Source organism: Chiroxiphia lanceolata, chromosome W (genome assembly GCF_009829145.1).
Source record: "Chiroxiphia lanceolata isolate bChiLan1 chromosome W, bChiLan1.pri, whole genome shotgun sequence".
Classification (NCBI taxonomy): domain Eukaryota; kingdom Metazoa; phylum Chordata; class Aves; order Passeriformes; family Pipridae; genus Chiroxiphia; species Chiroxiphia lanceolata.
This window is the reverse complement of record NC_045670.1, coordinates 12,237,198-12,260,306: the sequence shown is the minus strand read 5'-3', so window position 1 is coordinate 12,260,306 and position 23,109 is coordinate 12,237,198. Positions and strand designations below refer to the sequence as shown.

General features: G+C 44.7%; 1 protein-coding gene and 1 non-coding gene across 2 annotated transcripts in view; both read left to right on the top strand.

Moving 5' to 3' along the window:
* LOC116780036 (syncytin-A-like) overlaps window positions 1–23,109 on the top strand; it is a 1,173,168-nt gene that overhangs the window by 648,668 nt on the left and 501,391 nt on the right. The window lies entirely within an intron of this gene.
* Window positions 4,955–5,026, top strand: TRNAE-CUC. Its single transcript has one exon. It is a non-coding gene; the product is annotated as a tRNA-Glu (tRNA).

Here is a 23,109-nt window from a genome sequence, read left to right as displayed (position 1 = left end):
TATAACACAGATTAAACAGTCAAAGGGAGTTAAAATTGCTTCATCTGAGACATCTGGCTGTCATGCTCCTGCCCTGTCTGTCCATGCTACCTGCCCAAACCATTTAACTTGCCTTGTGTGGCTTACATGTGCACAACTGTTTTATATTTTGTACAGAAGGTACTTAGTGCTTACAATGAAACACTGGTGCATAGTGGATCATGACTCTAGTGAACTTCGCTTGTCTACCAGTGTGCTATTCTGGTAAAAGAGGCTTCTGCCCAGTGGAAGCTCTATTAGACTAGATGTTGCCCCAGATGAAGGGCTTCTTGGTAGGTGTCACAAACTATGGAATGAAGAAGGAAGAATACGATGTTTGAGTAGAACTTGGAGCGATAAGGGGCATGCCAGTGCAGAAGTTAAAGGTGACAGATCAAAGTTAGCTGACAGAAATGTATATTAGCAGAATTGGATAAGAGTTTGTTTTCTGACTTAATTCAGTTAATCAAAGGAAGAAGATCATAGAATCATAGAATAGTTTGGGTTGGAAGGGACCTTTAAAGGTCATCTAGTCCACCAATGAGCAGGGACATCATCTAGATCTGCACCATCCAATCTGACCTTGAATGTTTCCAGGGATGGGGCATCTACCACCTTTCTGGGCAACCTGTTCCATTGTCTTACCACCCTAATAATAAAAAAACTCTTCCTTATAGCTAGTCTGAATCTACCCTCTTTTAGTTTAAAACCGCTACCCCTTGTCCTATTGTGACAGGCCCTGCTAAAAAGTTTGTCCCCATCTTTCTTATAGGCTCCCTTTACTGAAAGGCTGCAATAAGATCTCCCTGGAGCCTTCTCTTCTCCAGGCTGAACAACCCCAACTCTCTCAGTCTTTCCTCATAAGAGAGGTGTTCCATCCCTCTAATCATCTTTGTGGCCCTCCTTTGGACCTGTATATTTGGCTTTGAAACAGCTTCATGAAAATTGACATTTCAAGACTATGTAGTGAATATACAACTTATTGGTTCAACTGTAATTTTCCAATTTGATGTTAAATTTAATGTATTTAAAAAAACATTTTGTATACATAAATGGGATTTACTATTTGTTTATTTTGGAATATTTTAATATAATTGTTTATATTGCAAACATGCATGGAAGTCCTATTCTCCTAAGTGCCATACACAGACTGTTCCTGTGCTGCAGAGTTTATAATTCAATACAAATGGGTATTGAAGGGTGAGGAAAGGTGACTTCATCAAATCAAATATATATGATTTAATTTAACCATTATGTCAGATACCTCCACCCACTTTTTAACTTATCCATCGCTGACATATTTCAAATAAAGTTAAGCTATGTTTTTGTATAGCTCAGGAAATCTGAGTTTTTAAAAACTGCTTGAGGGTGAATAAAAAGGGTGAAGAGATGTTTTGTGGTAGTAGCTGTGTTTTTTGGGCACAACATTCTTTTTTGTGTGACTCTTAATGGCATGTTGGGGTATTTGGACCAAATAGAATAAATATGAAATATCCGCTAAAATTTTCAGATGAGTGAATGAAAGAAATTGCTTCAGATCACTGTCAGCAGATTCTAGATGTAGTTTTTATTTCTGATATGTATGTATGCTTTTTATTTCCCTTTAAATCTGACATTTTGCAACCAGATCTCACCCATTTTTACCTCAAAACTTTCATGTGGCTACTTATAATAGAGGGAACATTGTCCTCAGACTACTGTGGTAGTAGGTCATTGGATGACAGTTGTGTACAACATAATTGTGTTCAGGAAGGTGGAGAATTAAATTCAAGACAGAGTCACAGAGTATTCTGAGTTGGAAAGGACCCACAAGGATCATTGAGTCCAACTCTTAAGTAGCCTCTACGGGGATCAAACATGTGACCTTGGGCTTATTATTAGCACCATGCTCTAACCAACTGAGCTAATCTCAGTTTAATTTTGGGGGAGTAAATGAAAAAGTTTTCATAATAATGATTAGTTCTCTTGTGGAAACCGATGGTAGAGATGTTCAAAGAAATTAGTATTTGTTAATCAAGAACTATTAGATCCTCTTATAGATAATACCCTTGCTGAATTTGTGATTATAATTACTTGAGAAAACTTACCACAGTTTGATTTTACTCAGTTTGCATGCTTAAAAATAGTTTTCCATCTGCCAGTTATATTTCTGCCTCTAATAATAATAAAATATCATATATTTTACCTAAACATCTTAATGTCTGCATGACTCTTCTACAAAAAAAGGTAACTAATAAACTAGTCAGTTTCACAAATGAACTCAAAATGGAATTTGTTTTATTGCGAGGGAATTCATTGCACTTCAGATGACTGACATGGTGGTTACTTGATAAAAATTTGACACATTCAATGTTACTTTGAAATAAAGAGTTGCTAGTGATTTGTCATGTAATTGTTTATGGCTGTAGTCTTTCTAATTTGAGAAGAATATTTAGATTTTTTTTTAATAAAGATTATTTTTTTCAGACAAAATGGTAGATAGTGTAGAAATGTCCACGGAAGGAAATGATGCATATGTGAAAAGACTGTGTAATATGAGATAAAAACACTGCTCCCTTTCCCACTGAAGTAGCAACAGAAAGATGCATTTGATTCTTGATATTTATGCTGGACATATTAGCAATATGTTTTATAAATTAAATCTGCTATGGAGCTTAGGAGGAAAAATTGATCAGAGCTGCCAAAGTACCATATGTGTGCTAAATCAAACTGTCATGTACAATGTTGCTCTTACGTAGAGGTGTTCATATTGAAGTTAAACAAATGCAGTACTAAGTTTGATATTCCTGTTAAAGGAAATGTTCCAGTTATGTACTACTTATGTGATCTTTTAGCAAGAAATTGATTGTAATTCTGAGAACTCAAATGTCATTTTGTTAACCATGTGGTATGTTTCATGTTTTGTTTTGGTGGTATCTACTGCAGAGAGGCCACTGGAAATATGCACCCTCCAACTTATAATTATCTTGATGTTCAAATAAAAAATCATTAAATGGCATATGCGTAATAACAGTTTGAACACTTGAAAATAAATGAAGACTTCTGTTGACATAGTGTTATTTTTAACAGAAATTTAGCTGCACTGCAACTTATTTTTTCTTAATAGCTGTTGTCGTAACAATTTGTTTCTTGCAGCTGTTGTAGTTTGGAAATTTGAAAACTTAATCATCTAATAGTTGGTCCATGTTTTTGGGTGGGTGGTTGCTTGTGTTAGCCCAGAGGGATAGGAGGTTTTCATTATGATAGAAGAACAAATGTCATGTGAAGATGAAAGCAGCAGATAGAAACACGCTTCAAACACCAAACAGAAGGAAAACGCCTACTAAATTGCTCTTATTAAGAAAATGGTTGATTAGCTTTTGAGTGGAGTTTCTTTTTGGCCTGACAGTAAATATAACCATAGATTAGATAGATAACTGAATGAGAAGCTGTTTTCTATCATTGGTCATATTTAGATAAGTGTAGGCTTCTTTAGGAAGGATATTTGTTTTTCACATGCTTGCTGTGACTGATCTGTAGGGAGTGGATTAACTGTTTGTAACCTTACATGAAACAGATTTTTCAAGTAATTGAGCACAGAATCAGAAATTACCTTGACTCAAATGGAAGAAATGCAGTTTGAGGTTGATGGGGAGTCCTACCTATTTCCCATTTACTGCCATTCACTTATTGGTAGGATTCATCTTTGACTAGCTCTGGTGACTATATATGGAAGAGCAATCTGATAGGCAATGTTTTTCCTGTTGTAAATCAAGCTTATTGTCCCCTGCTCTCAACTTCACATTGTTATGTAAAAATGTGAAGACCACTGAAGAACTGAAATGTTTCTTGGCTCTGTGAAAACATATTTAGGAAGGAGAAAAAAAGTTACTGTGCAGAAGCAATTGCAACCAGGGAAGAAGAGAAGTGGGAATATGTGAAAGAAACAACTCTGCAGACACCAAGGTCAGTGAAGGAGGCGGGGAGGAGGTGCTTCAGATGTTGGAATTGATATTCCCCTGTAGCCTGTGGTGAAGACGATGGTGAGGCAGGTTGTCCCCCCTGCAGCCCATGTAGATTCACGGGGGAGCAGATACCCACTTGCAGCCCACTGAGGAGACCTGTTTCAGTGCCTCACCACTCTCATAGAAAAGAATTTATTCCTAATATCTAAACCTACCCTCTTTCAGTTCAAAACCATTCCCCCTTGTCCTATCACTACATGCCCTTGTAAACAGTTCCTCTCCAGCTCTTGTAGGTTCACTTCAGGTACTGAGAGGCCGCAATGTCTCCCCAGATCCTTCTCTTCTTCAGGCTGAACAACCCCAACTCTTAGACTTTCCTCAATGGAGAGGTGTTCCATTCTTCTAATCATCTTCGTGGCCCTCCTCTGGACTCACTCCAACTGGTCAATGTCCCTCCTGTGCTGAGGACCCCAGAGCTGGGCATACTACTCCAGGTGGGGTCTCACGAAAGCAGAGTAGAGGGGCAGAATCACCTCCCTTGACCTGCTGGCCACACTTCTTTTGATGCAGCACAGAATACGATTGGCTTTCTGGGCTGTGAGCATACATTGCTGGCTTATGTCACAAGCACCCCAAAGTCCTTCTCAGCAGGTCTGCTCTCAATCTGTTCATCCCCTGCAGGACATTAAGGCACGAACTCAGGGGGGTGAAGAACTGAGACAAATTTATTCAGGGTTGCAGCCCTTTTATAACCAAACAGGTAAACATTCCTTATAAGGCAAAAAGTGTAACCACAGCATCCGATTGGCTGCTAGCTGTCACCTAGGGAAACAGTAATTTTCAGTGCTTCAAACTCATTTCTGTAATGAGTTGCTCTGTTCTCTGCAAAGGTCTGGTTTTTTTCCAGGCTTTAATCCCCACAAATCCTCCTTTTTTATTATTTTTTAAGAACACTCGTTTAATTGTAAACATTGTAAACCTTTCAATGGGGACCCCTGGTGGTCTAGTGGTTAGGATGCAGCACTCTCACTGCTGCGGCCCGGGTTCGATTCCCGGTCAGGGAAACTCCCCCGGGCAGATGGAGCTTATCAGCCCTGTAAGGCCATCCATCTAAGAGAAGGTCACTCTAAACAAACCTACGTCCTGAGGACCTCACTGCCACTGTCCAAGCTTGCTCGGCCCCGGCAGATGAACCTTAGGATTAAAGGGTGGGCTCAGCTCAGCGCACACTGTGTCTCACCTAAAAATCCACTGCGCAGGTTCGAAGGGTAAAGACCTTTCCCAAATCTTCATTCGCGAAGACTGACCATACAAAGCTTTCAATACGTATAGTATAAAAATATAAAATATATATGTAAACCAATCCTAACTGCAACATGTATTTAACTTACCATTTAACCCTTATCCCTTAAAGTGATCCCCCAAAAGGTTACAGCTTTGTATCAAGCTGTGGCAATGCTGGTTTAACCCATCTATTTTGAACTTGTAGAAAACATGCATACCTTCTTCCTCATGTTATGGTGGGAAATAGTTTTTTCCACTGGCTTGGTTGTAAATTTTTGATTACAATTTTTTTAATATAGGCTTTGGCAATATGCTCCTTTGGGGTTGTACCAGGGTGAATTTATGCTGATACTTTTGGTCTGTGTTTGGCCCTGCCACCTGTGAAAGCTTTGCTCTTTCCCTGCCAAGTTATGGGAGAACAAGCACTGATAAATGGGAAAGTTGCCCTTGAAGAGAGCTTCTTGTATAAACTGTTTTAATTGGTATTCTGTGATTGGCTAGTTGTCCTCCAAGGTCTCTTGAAGGAGAGATTGAGGAGGAGGAGGATGAAGGACGCCCCCAGACTCATTTGGAAAAGACCCCCCTGAGTACAGTACGCAGGCACAGGGAAAGCCACACGTGCGCAGAAGAGATGCACTTACATAACCGGGAGGTGGGACTGAGGACCTCGGACTGGGCGGTGCTGGCCACACCTGGGAGGTTGTGGTCACTCAATTAATTGTATAAAAAGCAGATGGTGCTTTCTTGGGGAGAACTAACTTCACACCAAGGACAACATTGCCTTTTGGCAGGGACGCCTGCCAGTTTGTGAACTTACTGACTCTCCAAGGATGCAGCTTCTGCTATGGGTAATTATAGGCATGCTAGGTCGGTAAGATAACTTTATGGGCAACAGCTGGGTAACTGGGGAGGTCATGCTGGGGGCTTATTTCTCTCCTCCTTCCTCCCTTTTGGGTTTGTTCATTTTGTTGACCACCTCTTGGTAATAAATATCGGTTTTGTTGAGCTTACAACGGTGTCTTGGTTTTCAAGCTTCAGTATGTTTGAACCCCTCCCTAATACAGGGGTTTACCCTGTATTCCCCATTTTTGTTTAAGGAGAGGTCTTGAGGGTTAGTGTTGATAGAAGGTGCAGGCAAAGTTTGCTGACAGACCATCGTACAAGTGTGTTTTATTTGAGGTATTGTTGTTTGCATTCACACACACACACACACATACATTTTTTCCATTCATGCAGGTGGCCACCTTTCACACATCCACACATATATGTTCTGTATTTTATTCTGTTTCTGCATTGCCTTTGCTGATTGGCTTAGGTGAAACTGTCTGTAACCCCATGTGCTGCATGTTCTAATACTGTAAGGGCAGAAGGGATCAAATACATGTTTACCAGATTCGATTATTCACAGAAGTGTAAGTCCTTATATAAATTATCAGGGAATCTTTTCACTTGCTGAAACAATTAGAAAACAAAGACAAACATTATAAACATTATCTTAACAACAAAATCAAATCCTTTACCAATCTGCCACACCAACAGGTTCTGCACTTGCAAACACGAAAGTAAGCATTCAGTGGTTCCCACTCCACAGTCTCCAATCTCGTTGTTGCTTCACCTGACCTCACTGTAGGAAATGAATAAGACGGTTTTATTGCAAGCAGGGGTTTCCATGGTTGCCTTGTGCCAAGATACCTAGAGGTCATTTTATCTGGGGAGCTGGGGAGCCATTTTGTGGCCAAGGACTGGTGGGCTGCTTACTGTTCTGCTTACAGGGTTGCTTACAGTTACTTACTGTTACTTACAGTTATGATGTGAAGGCGGGTTGGAAAGTATGTAAGGCAGTAAGACTAGTCTGGGCTCATTGCCAAGGGACCATGTGGCCGGGGCCAGGGAAACAACTTGATAGGTTGATTAAAACAACCAATGAACTGCAAGAAGACTATATCACCTTTTAAGGAAGAAAAGAGCGAGGCTTGGCATGGGAGGAGCGAGGGAGTGGTTATGTAAATCAAAGGGTCTTAAAAGGGCTCATCCCTCCCATTTGGGGTGTGCTTGAACCTGGTCACGAGTCTGGTGCACCCAGCGCACTGTTAATAAAGTTCTTTGTTTCACTTTATTTGACCGTCTCCGAAATTTTAATTAGAGATATTTCTCACAATTTGGGGGCTCGTCCGGGATCCAATGTCCACTGGTCCAGTTGAGGGATCAGTGAACCTGGAAGGCGTGCCCCACCAATTTTGACGGTCCAGAGGCCTGGACCCTCTCCTGGGATAGCAGCGACTGAGGACCCTAGGATGGATGGCGTGAAACAAAGAAGGGGGAGGAAAGGAAACCGGATCCGGTATAGAAATCAATCCGTGGCAACCGTCAAACCTCGTGCACAGGACCCAGTAAGAAAAGAGAAGGGCTATCCTCGAAGTATGCCAGGGGAGGTTTAGGTTAGATATTAGAAAGAATTTCTTTACAGAGAGGGTGATCAGACATTGGAATGGGCTGCCCAGGGAAGTAGTGGATTCTCCGTCCCTGGAGATTTTTAAAAAGAGACTGGATGTGACAGTGCCATGGCCTAGTAACTGCAGCGGTAGTGGATCAAGGGTTGGACTTGATGATCTCGGAGGTCCCTTCCAACCCAGATGATTCTATGATTCTATGATTACTGGGCAGTTGGATCAGAGAAGTGTGTGTGTGTGTGGCTGAGACGTACCAAAAGGTGCAAAGCGAGTGAGGGGTCCTAGCCGCAGTTCCATATCCCTGTGAGGGGACTGGTCAGCAAAGGGACAAAGCAGTTGTTGAGGAGCAAGAGTGAGGTACTCCTCAGGGTGGAGGACTGTGGGTGGTTCCAGCTTAAGAAAGAAGGTTTTTGGGTGGTTCCGGCTTAGAGAGGAGGCTTTAGGTGGTTCCGGCTTAAGAAAGAAGGGGTTTGGGTGGTTCCGGCTTAGAGAGGAGGCTTTGGGTGGTTCCAGCTTAAGAAAGAAGGTTTTTGGGTGGTTCCGGCTTAGAGAGGAGGCTTTAGGTGGTTCTGGCTTAAGAAAGAAGGTTTTGGGTGGTTCCAGCTTAAGAAAGAAGGTGTTTGGGTGGTTCCGTCTTAAGAAAGAAGGTTTTCGGGTGGTTCCGGCTTAAGAAGGAAGGTTTTTGGGTGGTTCTGGCTTAGAGAGGAGGCTTTAGGTGGTTCCGGCTTAAGAAAGAAGGATTTTGTGTGGTTTTGGATTAAGAAAGAAGGTTTTTGGGTGGTTCTGGCTTAGAGAGGAGGCTTTAGGTGGTTCCGGCTTAAGAAAGAAGGATTTTGTGTGGTTTTGGATTAAGAAAGAAGGTTTTTGGGTGGTTCCGGCTTAGAGAGGAGGCTTTAGGTGGTTCTGGCTTAAGAAAGAAGGTTTTGGGTGGTTCCAGCTTAAGAAAGAAGGTGTTTGGGTGGTTCCGGCTTAAGAAAGAAGGTTTTCGGGTGGTTCCAGCTTAAGAAGGAAGATTTTTGGGTGGTTCTGGCTTAGAGAGGAGGCTTTAGGTGGTTCCGGCTTAAGAAAGAAGGATTTTGTGTGGTTTTGGATTAAGAAAGAAGGTTTTTGGGTGGTTCCGGCTTAGAGAGGAGGCTTTAGGTGGTTCTGGCTTAAGAAAGAAGGTTTTGGGTGGTTCCAGCTTAAGAAAGAAGGTGTTTGGGTGGTTCCGGCTTAAGAAAGAAGGTTTTTGGGTGGTTCCAGCTTAAGAAGGAAGGTTTTTGGGTGGTTCTGGCTTAGAGAGGAGGCTTTAGGTGGTTCCGGCTTAAGAAAGAAGGATTTTGTGTGGTTTTGGCTTAAGAAAGAAGGTTTTTGGGTGGTTCCGGCTTAGAGAGGAGGCTTTAGGTGGTTCCGGCTCAGGAAAAAGGCCTTTCGGTGGTTCCAGCTTAGAGAGAAGGTTCTTGGGTAGTTCCGGCTTAGAAAAAGGCTTTCTGTTGACTCCGGTAGAAGAGGAGGCTTGAGAGTACAAAGAGTGTGTGTGTGCCAAGGGAGGACCATATCCCGGAGCCTGTGTGTGTTCACTCCTCGGTATGGGGGCCTGGAAAAGTAAAAGACCCCGGGAAAGAAAGGGTCGGGAAAGAAAGGGTCAGGAGAGACCCTAGGCATTCCCCAGGAAAGCCCATTGGGTAGGATGCTGGATATGTGGGACGAGTCAGGAGAGACTCGGGGTAAGGATAAGGCAGTTATGATCCAATATTGTATGTATGAGTGGACTAAAGGTCCTATAAGATTAGACAATGTTTATTGACCCCAATTTGGTTCATTTGAAGATTGGATTTGTCAAGCATTGAACGTTTATGTGAATAAGAAGGGACCGTGGAATGCGAAGGAGAGTGAATATGCTGCTTGCTGGGTGGGGTCCATCGAACTATTCCCGGTCCATACAGTTAGTGGTGATCAAAGTAATGATCAAAGTAACCAGAAAAAGAGGAAGGGTTCTGAGTGGGATCCTTTAGAAAATCTTTCAAGTAATAAGATCTTAAATCCTCCCCCATATAATCTTGGGGAGGATGAGGTGCAAAACTCGAACCCAACACCTTCTCCAGGCCCTCCCCAGACATGGGGTAGAGCCAGGAGGAGACAGGGTTCGGAGGCACCCAGAGAACTGTATCACCTTAGAGAAGTCCCAATGCAGAGGGCACAAGGGGGTATAGGCTATGTGAATGTGCCTCTGACGAGTACTGAGGTACAGGAATTTGGAAAGGTCATGAAGAAACTACTAGAAGATCCATTAGGTCTGGTAGAGCAATTTGACCAGTTTTTAGGACCTAATATATACACGTGGGATGAAATGCAATCTGTAATAGAGATATTATTTTCTGTAGAGGAGAGGGAAATGATCCGGACAATGGGTATCCGTATTTGGGACTGGGAACATCCCCAAGGGGTGCACGGTCAAAATGGAGAAACAGAGACAAAAGACCGGGCTGATGGTAGCCACAGTTAAAGAAGTGAATAAACAAGAGGATAGACAGGTTAGATGGCAATGCACTTTCTGAGTCCTTTCTAATAACTAATGGTGTGAAACAAGGCTGCGTTCTTGCACCACCAACCCTATTCACAGTCTTTTTCAGCAGGATGCTCCAAAGGGCCACGGCAGACCTCGATGATCAGGACGGTATCTACATCCGATACCATACTGATGGAAGCCTATTCAACCTAAGGCGACTGAAGGCCCACACCAAGACCGTAAACCATCTTGTCCGGGAACTGCTTTATGCTGATGACGCCGCCCTTGTTGCCCACACAGAAGCGGCTCTGCAGCGTTTAACATCCTGCTTTGCAGATGCTGCTGAGCTCTTTGGGCTGGAAGTCAGCTTAAAGAAGACAGAAGTTCTCTATCAACCTGCACCTCAGGAAGTCTTCCTTCATCCCCATATCACCATTGGTGAATCAGAGCTCAATCAGTTCAACAGTTTAATTACCTAGGTAGCCTCATCTCCTCGGATGGTAAGATTGATGGAGAGATAGACAACAGGTTAACAAAGGCATACAGTGCTTTCAGAAAGCTTCATAAAAGAGTTTGGCTAAATAAACACCTGAAGAAAAGTACAAAGATCAGTGTTTACAGAGCCATAGTGCTGTCTACTCTCTTATATGGATCTGAATCATGGGTCATCTACCGCCACCACCTGCATCTCCTAGAACGCTTCCATCAACGCTGTCTCCATACAATCCTAAACATCCACTGGTCAGATTATGTGACTAATACATCTGTTCTAGAACAAGCAGCAGTCACAAGTATTGAGGCCATGTTAATGAGAACACAGCTGCGTTGGGCAGGACACATCTCAAGGATGAAGGACCACTGCCTCCCTAAGATCCTGCTTTATGGTGAACTTGCCACCAACTGCCGCAAGAGAGGAGCCCCAAAGAGAAGATACAAGGACTCCCTGAGACAACATCTCAGCCTTGGCCACATTGATCAATATAACTGGTCTACTCTGGCCTCCAGTCGGGAGGTCTGGAGACACACTATCTTTAATGCTGCTAATGCTTTTGAGAACACACGCAGGATCACTCTCGAGGAGAAAAGACAACGCAGAAAGAATTGTGTCTTGCAGAATATACCACCTAAGGAGTCTTTCTGCTGTGACTTTTGCAACTGGATGTGTCTATCTCGTATTGGCCTTTCTAGCCACCAGCATGCTTGTAACAAACGTGGGTAGAGCCCTTCCCCAAATCTTCGTTCGCGAAGCCCAGCCATGATGATGATACACACTGCCCGCTTCAGCACCGGCAGCCCCGACTCCACCAACAGTCTTGGATTGGGTAGGCACACATTCCCTGCACTCTCCCAGACTGTCTTCTCCTCTTCGGGTTGGAGCAGTAGCGGCAACCATGCCAACCGCCCCCCCCCCCTTCCCCCGCAGTTGAATGTAAAACCTCCCGTCCCTCTGTCAGGCATCTCGTCCCGCCAAGTCCGAGCTGCCGCAGCCCGACTGGGGCTCCCGGGAAGCTGTGCCCTCCTTTTTCTCCTCCTCCTCCAGGTCACCTCCGGCGCAGAAGCGGCCCCGATTCCAGCAACGGCTGTGTTCCCCCCCCGCGCAGATCCCGATCAGACGAAAACAGACCCGGAAAAACTTTTAAGGCTACTATGTTCCCCGCGCGCCCTTCCTCTCTCTCTCTCCCCCCCCCCCGCCCCGCACTCATACCCACGTGTTCTGAAAGTTAGAAGCCCCCTCCTTATCTGTAAATTCTGGGTCCTCCTTAGCATGCTCCAGTGGAGAAACCGATGCTGCAGCAACGGCACTGTGTAATCGACGTTTGCGGGGACGGGGTGGGGAGGAGGTCTTTGTTTCTGGCCGCGCTGCAGGCTCCGCGGGTGGCAGCGGCGGTGCCTCGGAACGCGTCATCTTTGGCGACGCAGGAGATGGTGGTCGCAGCGGGGCATGGGGCGGCGGCAGTACACAAGGCTTCGGCTCGTTCTGCGACGGCGGCTCAGAATCAGCTGCCGTTTCTGCGCGGTCTTCTCCTGAGTTGACGTGAGCCTGCAAAGCCTCATAAACTGCTCTCCATGTTGTTAATAGAGAGGTTGCTTTTTTATTGCCTAGCGTGGCACTGTCCCATAGTCTGTAACTTATTTCGCCCCAAACTCTCGGGTCATATATTGACGTAGTATTTAATGTGGGAACAGCTTGGATGCCCACAAAAGGAGACGTTCTAAATTTTCTTCTTTTACCGTTTTCCCATATTTTTTAAGGATTTTAGCAAAGGCTTGCGAGACTGCCTTTTGCTGTTCTATTAAGGGAGTTTCCATTTCGTTTTCGGCTGCTTACCTTCATCCTGTGAAGGTAATTGAGATCTCTATTTTCCGTCACTTCCTTTCAGCGAAAAATCCCTAAAATGTTCATCTGCCCTGCCGGAGAAACAACTAGTTTCATTCTAACCCACTGTGGGTGCCATTTGCAGGACATTAAGGCACGGACTCAGGGGGGTGAAGAACTGAGACAAGTTTATTCCGGGTCGCAGCCCTTTTATAACCAAACACAAACAGGTAAACATTCCTTATAAGGCAAAAAGTGTAACCGCAGCATCGGATTGGCTGCAAGCTGTTGCCTAGGGAAACGGCAGTTTTCTGTGCTTCAAACTCACTTCTGTAATGAGTTACTCTGTCCTCTGCAAAGGTCTGGTTTTTTCCAGGCTTTAATCCCCGCAATCCCCCAGCCTGTATTGATAGTGGGGATTGCCCTGACCCAGGTCAACCTTGCACCTTGCACTTGGTCTTGTTGAACCTCATGAGTTTCCCATTGGTCCACTTTTTGAGCTTGTCCAGGTCCCTCTGGATAGCATCCTGTCCTTAAGGTGTGTCAACCGCACCCCTCAGCTTGGTGTCATCTGTAAACTTACTGAGGGTGCACTCGAACCTGTTTGATTTTCTCAGAGGTTTGTCATTGCTCAGGGCCCCATTTGAAATCATTCTTTTTGTGGATCACTTGATAGAGAGGGTTGACAATCAGACTGTAATTTGGAACATGCATTCTCCAAAATCCTGCAATGCCTAAGAAAGTTTATTTCTCTTATTAGTTGGTGGAGACATTGCTGTTATATTATTGATCATATGCATTGGGATCTGATGCTCTATTGCCCCATATGATGCTATCATCAATGTATTGCAGGTGTTTTAGAGCCTCACCCTTTTCCAGTGCAGTCTGGATCAGTCCATGGCAGATGGCAGGGTTGTATTTCCACCCCTGAGGCAGTTTATTCCATGTGTACTGGATGCCCCTACAGGTGAAAGCAAACTGTGGCCTGCACTCTGTTGCCAGAGGGATTGAGAAAATCGCATTTGCAGTGTCAATTGTGGCACCACTTGGCTGCCTTTGACTCCAGTTCCTACTGAAGTTCCAACATGTCTGGTACAGCAGCATTCAGTGGCATTGTGATTTCGTTCAGGCCATGATAACCTACTGTTAGTCTCCATTCTCCATTAGACTTTCACGCTGGCCATATGGGGCTGTGTCTTGGTTTAACAAGACAAAATGTTGGCTAAGGAGGGTGGGAGCCTTCCTGGGATAGAAAGAAGATTCATCCCTCCAAATTACTATAACTTTGAAATTAGGAGGCTTCAGGCAAAAAATGTAGGAAAGGGAATAACAGTTCTTTACTAAAATATATATAGAACAAAACCCAGAACAAACAACAACACCATGACCAGAAACTTTCAAACAATTGAGCCCTACTTTGTCTTTTGGTGCAGTTATAACCACAAACAGCAGGGGGCGCTGACGCGCCCCAGGAGGTAAGGGGCTGCAGTGACTCACAATCACCAGGGGGTGCTGTTGGGCTCCGACGGCTGCCACGTCTGCCGGAGCCGGCGCGCAGGAGGCACCTGGGTCGATCCGATGTGAGCTCGGAACTTTCCCAGATGGTGCAGGCTGCTGCCGGCACGGGGAGGGAAAGGGGAGCTGGTCTTCCCTTCAGGGGGCTCCTGCGAACTCATGCTGTCGGCGGCTGCTTTCAGCGCGGGCAGTCACTGAGGTGCTGTCGGTGGCTGGCTTCAGCGCAGGCAGTCACTGAGGTCGGAGTCAACAGGGGGCAGCTGGGACCCTCCTGCCGGATGGTGCAGGCTGCTGCCGGCACGGGAAGGGAAAAGGGGGTGCAGGTAGAAACTCCACGCAGTGCTGAGCTGGACAAGCAATCCAAAGCGAGATGGCACGGCTCCAGACAGCACCGCGTGGCAACCAAGCAACCCCGATCCAGGAGCCGGGGAAAAGTACCCACAAACCCCAAAACTGCCAGCGCCTTTTTTCCCTCTCCGCCCCTCCCCAGAGCCTTCCTTTGGCCAAAAGTTACACAGGGAAAAAATGGGGCCTCCCCCACTGCCTTAGGGCATAGGCAGAAGAAACAAAGTCCCACCTTTGCATAGAAAGCTATTAGATTTTCAATGGAAGAGCCATTAGAATCCGAGCTAGAAAACAATGAAGCCTTGATGTTATCTACTCCTAGCAGAGGCTTGCCCTCCCCCATGCATAACCAGCCCCTCAAGCCCAGCAGCAGTGAGGGGGAGAGGGGCACAGCCGAGCCCAGGGCTGCCCGAGGGGCTGGGGTGAGGTCTGCCAGCCCTGCTCACACAACTGCTTCTGGGAGCTCACGGCTGATGCCTCTGCAGAGCCCAAGCACCCCCATGTCCAACTATGTGTCGATGTGGAAAATTCACTAAAAAAGTTTGAAACTATAACAGGCTGTTAAAGGGTGAGCAGGTCCTGCTGATCACTCCTTGGCTCTTCAGTCAATGAATTAGTTTGTGGATGGGAATCAGGGAATCTTGGTGTAGTATTGCCTCTGGTGCACTATTTTGGTAGCGATCAGGCACCTGTTAGTCTTTGACCTTCAGCAACCCCACAACAGAAGGGTCTTCCAAGAGACTGGGCAAGGTAGACAGATGCCTAATTTCCTCTATCTACAAGGCAGCTATGCCAAAAACCCACCAGTACCCTTTTGAATCCTTGAAATATCCTCTCCTGAGATGAGTCTTTGCCAAGGATGCAGTCTGGGCCAGTCACAATGGGGTTCTTTTATCACTCTTCCTAGTCAGGCTGATTTCAGCCTCCAGTACAGTCAGCTGTTGGGATCCTCCTGTCACTCCAGAAGTACAAATGGATTCTGCCCCTCTATAGGGTACACTGTGCACTGGTATCTACTAGAGCTTTATACTCCTGTGGATCTGATGTGCCAGGGCATCTGATACATGCAGTGCAGTAAACCCAGTTGTCCCTCTCCTCCACCTGACTTGAGGCAGGACCCCTTTACTACTGGTCATAGGATCCCTTACTTCTCGTAGAAATGGATTAGTATTCCTTTCCATAGAATCAGATCACTCCTTCCACTCTGCCTGGAAAAGTGCCCATTGGAGCAGCAGCAGCTTTCCTGGAAGACTCTCCATTTGTGATTGTTTTTTCTTGCAATTCCCACACCCGTGCCTCTAGGGTTGAGGTAGGTTTTCCATCTTGCTTCTTTATGTCCTCTCCATGGTCCTGCATGTAAAACCATAGGGTACCTTCTATATCCCTCTTGAGCAAAAGAATGCTTACTGTTAATAGCTGAGATGCAGGCCCCTACAGGTGGGGAGTAGGAATTCCTGGAACAGTTTTTCACGCTTTTCAGACAGTTTTTCAAGAGCTGAGACAAGGGAGGAATAGAGATTGTCTTCATATTCCCAGAGTTGCCGAACTACTTCATCCACCATTACTGGTGTGACATCTTTCCAGTTTATTGTTTCCAGGGGGTTAGTGTGCAATGATGGCGCACTCCATAAAAGTTTCCGCCACATGGTTCATTTGCATTGGATTTTGTCTGGATCTGTGGGTAACTGCATGTTGTTTAGGTCAAAATAAATCATCTCTAGCATGACTAATTCCCTCAGGTACTGGATACCTTTCTCTACTGCAGTCCACTTGCCTGGGCGATATATAGCATCTTCCTTAAAGGGATACCTTTCCTTCATGCTTGACAGGAGTTGCCTCCAGAGGCTAAGGACTTGTGTCTCTCTTCCAATTGCCTTGTCAATGCCTGTTTCCCTGGAAAGTGATCCCAACTGCTTGGCTTCCCTACCCTCTAATTCCAAACTTTTAGCCCCATTATCCCAGCATCGAAGCAGCCAGGTGGTAATGTGCTCACCTGAATGATGACTGAAATCTTTTCATGTATCTCACAGGGATAAGGACCAAGTGGTTAACTCTTGGTCTTATTCTGTCTCTTCCTCCTGTCCCTGTGATGGCCCTGCTTCGTCCTTCTTTGCTAAATGAGATGTCTTTTGAGTACATTTCTTCTTGTGTATAGGGGCAACTGGCACTGGCACAGTTTGGTTCTCTGGTTCTGCTGCAGTCTGTCGCTGGGGTTGGAGTAGTTGCAGTGCCTGTCATGTTGTCGTCAGATCCAGAGACCTTCTTTTCCCCTTGAGGGTACTAAGTAATGTTGACTCGATAGGCCTGGGTCAGGCCCCAGCACATTGCAGCAATTTGTGTGTCTCTGGAATTGCCAGGGTCCCAGCATACTTTTTCCAAATATTTTACTGTTTTTTTTCAGATTCTGCACTTGTTCAGGGGGACGTTACAAAACATTGGAGGTGCTCACTGCCCTAGGCACTTGCCCATACTGTCTCCCACACCCTGCCACTCATTACTATCCAGCCTCAAGACAGATCTCTGGGTGATGTTCTTAATTAGTTTAACCTTAAACAAGACCATATTCAGCAGCATGCTGGCTCTTAGCAAAAGGACCAGGTTGGTTTCAAGGGTATTGAAAGGATATTCAAAATCTTTTAAATTCTGAAATGCTACTGTAATCAAGCTGGACTAGAAGGAAAGAAGGAAGGAACAAAGGAAGGATGGATGTAGGAAGATGTGTCCCCCCATAGGTTGGCTCTCTGAGGAGAAAAGGCAAAAGATGTAAGTATTAATAGTTCCCAATAGACGGCTCCTGAAGTACAGAGGAGATGGCAATGTTGAGTACACATATCAGATTAGTTTCATGACCAGAGATGCTATCATGTCATGAGCCAATGCTGCAAAGTGCAACAATATGAAAATCTTAGCCCAAGCCCCATGGAGGATAAACATCACTACAGGGAACACATGCTGCAAGTCATCATCATGGTTGGGCTTCACGAACGAAGATTTGGGAATGCTTTATCCACATTTGTTACAGGCACGTTGGTGACTTATGAGGCCAATACATGACAGACATATCCGATTGCAAAAGGCACAACAGAAAGACTCCTTAGATGGTGTATTCCTCAAGACACGGTTCTTTCTGCGTTGCCTTTTCTCCTCGAGAGTGATCCTGCGTGTGTTCTCAAAGGCATCCGCAACGTTATAGATGCTGTGTCTCCAGGCCTCCCGATTTGAGGCCAGAGTAGACCAGTTATGGTGATCAATATGGCCAAGGCTGAGATGTTGTTTCAGGGAGTCCTTGAATCTTTTCTTCGGGGCTCCTCTCTTGCGGCAGCCAGTGGCGAGTTCACCATAAAACAAGATCTTAGGGAGGCGGTGGACATGCTGCAAGTAAGGTGTTACATAACAATCCTGAGAACAAGTGCAACAAGAGCAAATCATCTACATTGTGCGGAGAGACTATTAAATCAATACAATGAATGCTAATTACGAATTTGTTTAACATGCTCTGGTCAGGTCTGTCATTATCACAACCCACCAGGCCCCATGCTGGATACCAAAAAGGACTGACATGGTTTAACCCCAGCCAGCAATTAAGTACCACACAACCACTCATTCACTGCCCCCTGCCCCTGGTGGGATGGGGAGGAGAATCAGGAAAAAAAATAAAACTCATAATTTGAGATAAGAACAGTTTAATCATAGAATCAAAGTAAAATATAATAATAGTAATGAAAAGGAGAGAGATATATAAACACTCAAGAGAAACAAGTGATGCACAACACAATCACTTACCACCCTCTAACTGATGCCCAGCATGTCCCAGAGCAGTGATCTGCAGCTCCCTGTCAACTCCTCCGTTTATATACTGAACATGACATTCTATGGTATGGAATATCCCTTTGGTCAGTTCAGGTCAGCTGTCCCAGCTATGCTCCCTCCCAGCTTCTTGTGCACCTGCTCACTGGCAGAGTATGAGACACTGAAAAGTCCTTGACTTAGAGTAAGCACTACTTAGCAACAACTAAAGCATCAGTGTTTATCAACATTTTACTAACATACTAAATTCAAAACACAGCACTGTATCAGCTACTAGGAAGAAAATTGACTCTATCCCAGCTGAAACCTGGACACTTTATAACCAGACCTTGGGCTTTGATTTTCCAGTGGAATCAGAGAGGCAAAGTCCATGAGGAACAGAAAAAAGTTAATGAGGTGCCTTGGGGTTAGTCAGTCTCCCCCTGCTATATTACTGGTCCTTGTGTGGATTATGACAGAGGTTAGAAAGGAGAGAGCCCTCCAGGAATGGCTGCTGCTGAAAGACAGTGCATGAGCTTATTGGGTGAGGTTGACCCTGAACTTTATGTATGATGTATGGACCAGGAGAGTGCTTTTGAAGAAAATTTCCTGTTTGTCCCCACTTACTGTGCTTTGGTTTGCATCATGGAGCAGTCTTGAGGTGTATGAACTGTGCTCCTTTTAGGTGATACTAAGCTGCAAGAGGCACTCCAGGAGTACCTCAAGTGAACTGCAGGCACAAGTGGACATTTGGTCCCTGGGACTAAACCAGAGCTAGTCCCAAGTAAAGACACCCTGAAGGGTGTTGCAAATGTTGGGTCCTCAGCCCCAGCTCCTTCACTTTGCCAGATCACTCCCTAGTATAGACATGGCCAATGTGAACTTCCCTCCTCATCTGTTATTATTCCCTGTATCCAATGCCAAGCCTGTCCCAGGGACCTGCAGGCTTGACAGTGACTCAGGGTTGACCCTGCTGGGATAGTAGTCCTGGAGGTTGCTGTCCCTGTGGGACAGATGTGATTGAGGCTAAAAACTCAAAGAAGGGAAGAGGGAGCCTGGTATGTGGTTATGACTTGACTTCTTACCCAAAGATTTTATGGGTGGATGCTGAGTAAGCTCATTACTTTGGTGACCCCATTTGCAGAGGGGACTGGTTAATTAAAGGGGCTTTTCCTTGCACTTGACTATTTTTTCCCTATTTAGTCATGGCTTGAGGAAGGTCAATCAGGGAAGAACACAGAAATGAGGTTTTTAGAATATCTTTATAAAGCCACTGGTTTGGCAGACTGAGAGGCCTCAATGTCAATAATAAACATCTGTGTTCTCTTTGTCTTTATTTTTGTTTATTTTTGACCTGAAAGGTGTCAGAAAGCTTTGTATTCTATTTTTTTAAACTTATGGCATATTTTTAACATTGAGGAAAAATGAGACTTGAGTTTTTATAGCAACAGCAGTGAACTCATGAACTTCTAACCTTCCAACACACTGCAAACTGAGAGGAGGACTAAAACTAAACCCAAAGTTTCTTCTCAGGCAACCTGTGGAGCAGGGAATGACCTCCCCAGATAAAGACTGTGTTTCTCCAAAGAGTCCTTTAAACTGTAAATAATTCTTTGAAAGAATCAGCTTTTCTGAAGATCAGTGACCAGGAACCTCTCCTTCTCCAAGAGAGCTTCATAGAGTTGGTGTGTGGATATAGTTCACCAACTGGCTCGGTGCCAGAGAAATCAACACTTGTTGTTTCAGATTTGTAAAGTAAGATACGCAGGTATCCCCAGAAATGCCAGGGCAGTGGAAAGAATTCAAAAAGTTTATTTAGAAGGCCAGAACATGAAAAACAAAGATCTCACAGTGCTATAGAAGCACCGGGCCCCAGGGAGAAAAGGTCAATTCCCACCCTCTCCAGGGCCTTTAGCATCCTCTCTGTTTCTCCCCCGCCTTCCAAAGGCCTCTGTACGTCTGCTAGGGTTTTCTCTCTCCGGCATAGCAGAGAGAGAGAGAACACAGCTCTCTCTGCAACCCCTTCGGGACTGCAGAAGGGAAAAAAAAACATCTAACCCTCTTGAGAAAGCACTTTGCAAGCTTCCTAAGTGAAAACGAGTTCTAGCTTTCCTGTTACAAATTCTTCCAAAATCTCAACTATCCCTACAAGATTCCACGAGGACTCCCCAGAATTTCAAAAGAAATACATATATACTTTTGATGGGAAAAAATATGTTTTTCAGATTGCTGAAAAAATTAAAATTCCAACCTTTGTCCAACAAACCCAGTTTGTGTGTGCAGCAAATCCAATGTGAGCAACACTATCTCTGTCTCACTTTGTAATGTTTCTGAAATGATCTCTTTGAATGAAGCTCTTTTAATCCAACTTTTATAATGTAAAAATATTCAGCTACAATGGTAAATAGGAATACTCCATAGCCTTGAGCAGTAACTGTTATATAACATTATCTTTTTAATCCTAGTGTTAGCCCTAGATCAGCATTTCCTTGAAGGAGCACAAAAAGGTATTGTTAGTTGTTTAATGTTGAGATCCTATATAATTATTCATTTTACTCTTTTCTTTAGTCTAAGAGATCAGAATATGCAGTGACATCTTAGTTTGCTGTAATGGAATTGAATTTTACTTGAAATACCATGTAGCTCTGTGGCAAAATTTCATAATCACATTTACTGTTGGAGTTAAGTATGTTAGCAGTAATGATATTTGACTTTATGATTATTCTACTTCAGTTGATTCATAAATACCTGATTTAAAATTTTGGGCTCTAAGCAATAACTATTTAATGTCATTGTTGAAGACACTCTGATATTGGTGACTGGTACTCATTGCTAAAATATGAATAGTACAGTCATACATAATCAAATATTTTTCAACTCATTATTCACTTGTTTCCCTGTGTTCGGCTGCATAACTCAGTTCATGTTTTACTGGTTTTGTTAGAATCAGTAATTGCTGTCTAGTAAATAAGTCATTTGATAATCCCCAAAGAGCTAAGTGGGAATGCGTATTTTGTTCAAGAGTATTTTTAGTTCTAGAGTACTATTAGTAAGTCCATTGTTTGTTTATTTAGCTAGTCTAATGACATTTATTTAATTTAATATCATTTCTACTGGTTATGAAGTTATAAAATCTGTTTTGGCAATTTGAACATTATGTGATGTTCAACAACTGTGAAATATTCTCTTACGCCTAGATGTGCTGTCCCAGTATGGACTTGACTTTAAAGAGTTCACAGTAATCACAGAATCATAGAATGGTTTGGGTTGGAAGGGACAGAATCACAGAAACACAATCATTTAGGTTGGAAAAGACCTCTGAGATCATCGAGTCCAACCTTTGACTAATCACCTTCTCAACTAGACCATGGCACTAATCCACATCCACCATGCCACATCCAGTAGTTTCTTGAACACCTCCAGGGACGGTGACTCCACCACCTCCCTGGGCAGTCTATTTCAATGTTTAACAACCCCTTCCATGAAGGAATTCTTCCTGATGCCCAACCTGAACCTCCCCTGGCGCAGCTTGAGGCTATATCCTCTTGTCCTGTCACTAGTTACCTGGGAGAAGAGGCTGACCCCCACCTTGCTACAACCTCTTTTCAGGTAGTTGTAGATAGTGATAAGGTCACCTCGAGCCTCCTTTTCTCCAGGCTTGTTGTGGGTTTAGATTCTCTTCTTGAATTTCTCCATGCCACCATTGGGGCATGCTTGCTGATAGCGACATGCGCCACTGTAGGAGGGCCACGCATGGAGAGGGAGGGGGGAGCGAATGGGGGGAGCAAGGGGAGATGGGGTTATCATGGGAGGTCCTGTGGGAGTTTGGAGGGGATGAGAACAGTTGGCAGGACAGAGATGCTCTCTTTTTGTTCTGGCAGGGCAGTCAAGAGGGAGTGGCTGTCTCTCTTTGTCCTAGGACTGCGGTTGGGAAGGAGTTGCCTGCAACCATGGGAGAACTTGATTTGTGCTCTTGCTTCATGCATCCCATCCCCCTCCAGGGCCACACATGCTGGACCCCCCCACTGCCTGCCATCCTGCACCTCTCACTGGTCCCTGCCTGCCGAGCCCCCCGCTCTGCACCCTCTGCTCCTACTGCCCATGCTGGCTTGCTGCAGCCCCCACTTCTCCACCAGGATCACTCAGCTACTGCCTGACAGCAGCCCTCCTGTCCACCGGCGCTGCAGCCACCCGAGCTGCAGTATCCCCAGATCCCGCAGCAGCCGCTGGCCAGGGGTAATCCCCTTTGTGTCTGGTGAGCCCTGCCGCTTCTTCTCTGCCGCTTTTCAACCACCAGCATGGCTGCCACAGCTGCAGCCACATTGGGGGAACTCGGGTGCAGACCTGCCCTTTGTGAACTTTTCCACATGTCACCCACGCGGCACAGTGGCAGTTCTGCCCTGGTTCTATTTGGATCACGTGACTGTGCCAGAACTGCATTGTTGCCTTGGTGACACGGAGGCATAAGAGTGATTTTTGGGTGACGTTATTCTCTGTTATTGTTTGGTTGTCATTTTGTTCTCTTTTGTTCTCTGTTTTTAGTAAACTGTTATTTCATTGCCACACATTGCTCGAAAGTCTCATATTTTCAAATTTACAATAAGTCTATGAGGGAGGAGTTTCTATTCCATCAGAGGTCCTGCTTCCTAAAATACATTGTCTTTAACCCGAGACAATAATTTGGCACCCAACGTGAGGCATTGAGAGGAAAAGCAGCAAAAGAATAACAGTTCTGAGTAATTAATTTCTGTATTGGATATAGAACCCCTCAGGTATCATGTTGTTCAACTTATTCCTGTTTTTTTGGCATGTATTCCTGCATACGTACTTTCCATTTATAGGTGGTTATCTCAAAATGGATTCTATAACCAAGGCAACTGTGGCTATTCTTCAGTTCATAACTCGGATCTGTGGAGTGGTAAATTCAATGCCTATACGTCTCCTTTGGAATGTGTTTTCAGG